Source organism: Terrapene carolina, unplaced genomic scaffold (assembly GCF_002925995.2).
Source record: "Terrapene carolina triunguis isolate 2854851 unplaced genomic scaffold, T_m_triunguis-2.0 Scaffold88, whole genome shotgun sequence".
NCBI lineage: Eukaryota > Metazoa > Chordata > Testudines > Emydidae > Terrapene > Terrapene triunguis.
This window is the reverse complement of record NW_020664439.1, coordinates 44,761,409-44,765,020: the sequence shown is the minus strand read 5'-3', so window position 1 is coordinate 44,765,020 and position 3,612 is coordinate 44,761,409.

Sequence of the window (3,612 nt, the reverse complement as noted above, 5' to 3'; positions counted from 1 at the left end):
GCAGGGCAGCATCTGGCAGCAGGGAAGCGGGCACCAGACTGTGCCAGGCCTGGGGAGAAGCTGAGGGCGTCAGCATCCATCACAGCCGGCATTTACCCTTTACGGGCTCCAGGGAAGCGGGCACGGAGCAGGCCTGGGACGCGCCTCAGCGCTCCTGCTCCAGCCCCCCCCCCCCCCCGCCCCCTCAAGCCAGGGGCACTCAGGACCGGCCAGGACACCTGGGTTCTCCCGACTCTGTGCAAAGTGCCTTGGGATGACGCTGCCTCCTGCCACCCCACCACCACCACCCTGGGGACCCCAGAGAGACCGGGCAACCGAGCGGCATCAGGGCATTGCCAACTCCCCCAGCTCAGCCCAGCCCAGGCCTCAATTCCCGCTGGCGCCCGTGACCAGCCTCTTGCTGCCTGCCTCCCCTCCCCCGCCCCCGGCTCGTTCGCCTGCCAGCCCCCGGCCAGCCCGCTGCAATTCCCCACCTGCTCCGGGGCTAATAGGAAGCGATCCATCATCTTTTAGTCTGTGAAGCCCATGGCGACGTGGCAGGCGGCTGATATATTTATCTGCCGCCACGGAGGCAATTTCCTCCCCTCCCCCTAATCAATAGCTCCCGGCTCGCGATGAACCCGAGCGCTGTCAGGCGGAGGAGAAATTGCCGGCATAACTGGCAGAGCTGCTCAAGCGGCCGCCTGGCTTGGCGGCCCGGAGCCACGCAGGCCCCCGGGGCTGGCCCCCAGGCTCCGGCCTGAGGCCGGGGGATCCCAGGTGGGGCCCTGCGCCCAGCTCCCGGCCAGGCGCGCCCCGCTGAGCCGACACGCACCGCGCCGGGGGCCTGCCGGCAGCGCCGTTGGTGACTCTCACCCAAGTGATTTACGAGGCCGGAGCGCTGGGCTCCCATGCTAATTGTGAGGGGCTAAGGACAGCCAATGTGCCTGCCCCACACATGCATCCTTGCTGGAACCCTGGGGGGTGATGGGGGGGGCAGAGGGGGCTCAGAGCCCAGCAGGGGCGGAGATGGGGGTCTGCGATCATTGGCACAGGGGGATCACAGCCCAGCAGGGGTGGTGATGGGGCTGCAGAGCCCCATAGGAGGTGGCGATGCCGGGGGGGGCTACAATGGGGGGAGCAGAGTTCGATGCGGGGTGGTGATGGGGCTGCGAAGATGGGTCAGGGCCCCGCAGGGTGGGGGTGGGGGGTCGGTGATGGGGGGAGCAGGGAGAGGGGACACCCTGCTGCTCCCTAGGGAGGAGCTGTCACGGAGTTGGGGGAGACCAGGCCCTGCACCCCCTGCTTCCTGCGATTCACCGTGACTCTCAGCCAGCCAGTAAAGCAGCAGGTTTATTTAGACAACAGGAACAGTCCAAGACAGGTCTTGCCGGTACAGACAACAGGACCCCCCCCCCAGTTAGGTCCATCTTGGGGTCCCAGGGGCACCACAGCCCCATTGGGGGGTCAGAGCCCCATCTGGGCTCCCCTCCATTACACCAGCCAGCTCCTGAAACCCTAACTCTCTCCAGCGTCTCTCCCCCGGCTCCTCCCTCAGCCTTTGTGCAGTTTCCCGGGCAGAAGGTGTCACCCGGCCTCCAACCCCCTTCCTGGGTTCTCAGGTGACATGCTCAGGTATCTTCCCGCAAGGCCAGTCTCCCATCCCCCAGTGCAGACCGTCCTAGCCACACTCCCCTGCCTTCCCAGCCAACCTCCCGACTCAGCATTCAAAGGCCACATTAAGAATGGTCCCAGTTCGTCACAGGAGCCTTGGCCCTGCAGCAGCCAGTGAATTACCCACGATGTCAGCTGGGGGGGGGGCGGGATTCTGGGCCCCAGCCGCACACAGGAGCAGCATGATCCAGCTGTCGGTTCCCCCCCATCGCCCCAGCCCCTGGGTAGGCTGGATCCGGCAGCCTAGGGGGCAGGCGCTGCCCTACTGTTAAGAGAGACCAGCCTGTCCAGGGTCAGGCCCCAGCGGTGCTGCGTCTGCTTGCCTGCCCGGCTGGGACGCAGGCAGGGGTTACTTGGCAGCCCTGGCTCTGGGCCCCACGGCCTGCCAGGCCCCAGTTCCCGCAGAGCCTTCCCTGCTGGTGGGCCCAAACGAGCAGGACCCACCATCTGCTTGGAGCGGCTGCAGCGCCCAGGGCAGGCTTGGGGTGCCTGGCTGTAACGCTGCAAAGGGCGAATCGGAGCTGGAGCTGGCACAGCTCTGTGCCATGCGAGAGCCGTGCCACCCTGGCACCTCCCGCTGCCCTGGGGTCCGGCCCAGGTCCCAGCAGGCCTTTCTGCAACTGGCAGGGACCCAGGCAGGGTGATGCCCTATGGCTCTGCCAGGCCTGCAGCTTTTCTCTGATCCCCCCATTGGGTGATCCCTGTCAGTGCTGGGGGGGGTGGGGCAGAGCTACCCTGGGGACAGCAAGGATGAGGGTGGGGGGCACAGCTAACGGGAGCCCAGGGGGGCAGACAGCAGCCCTTGCTTTTAAAGGAGGCAGGGTGGACTAGTGGGTAGAGCCCAGAGCAGGACTCCTGGGTTCTCTCCCCAGCGCTGCCACTGACTGAGTGACCTGGTGTGACGAAGTGGGGGAGTTTCTTGTTTCCTATGGGGGATTTGCTTGGTTTTCCTCGGGTTTGCATGCAAAGGGGGTGGGACTCAGTGTCCCCGGGTGTTACTGGTTTAACGAGGTGAGGGGAGAGGGAGTTTGTTGTTACAGAGGACTGGAGAGGGAACTTGGGACCCCAGCCGATGGCCTGGAGGATAGACACCCCAGCGACCGGTGACCTGGTAACCCGGAGGCCCAGCTCAGGAGTCACAGCCGGTTCTGGCCAGTGGGAGGACAATGGGCTGCGAGAGGAGACCCTGTTTACCTGGAGAGAAGACAATGGACAGAGGCGGGGCTTGGGGCCGGGGGTATCAGATGCCCAGCTGGGAAGTACGGGGGCTCTGGGCTGGAGAGGGGGAGCAGGCAGAGCCCACCAGGATGCAGGGGAGACTGGGATGTGCTGTGCTGAGGGAGGCCAGGCCTGAGGCCCTGAGAGTTTCCTGTGCTGTGTTCAACGCTCAATAAACCCTCCTATTTTACGCTGGCTGAGTGTCACTCTGGTCTAGAGAACAGGGTTGCACCAACCCCTTCGGGGGTCCAGAGCGAGTGGACTCCCTGAGGGGGCCCATGGCGAGAGACAGGCGTGCTACGGCTCAGAGAGGTGCGGCTCCAGGAGGTGGTGGGGCCTGACCCCGAGGGAGAGTGGACCCCCGAGAAGGGCAGTCTCACTGAAAGGGGCACCACCCCACACGGACCACACGGGGCCAAGAGTGGGCACGACCTGTGAGTCCGTGACACCTGGTACTTCAGTAAAATCGGGCTGATGATGCCAGCTCAGCGCCCATCCCCGGGGTGTCCGGCCGCCAGGTAAATTCCCCCCTTTGTAAAGGGTCAAGAGCTGCTCAGACGTAAGGGGCAGCTGGGGTGTGAGCCTATGCGTGGCTCCCCAGCCCGGCTGTCCCGGGTCTGCTCCTGTGCGTGGCTCCCCAGCCCGGCTGTCCCGGGTCTGCTCCTGTGCGTGGCTCCCCAGCCCGGCTGTCCCGGGTCTGCTCCTGTGCGTGGATCCCCAGCCCGGCTGTCCCGGGGGCTG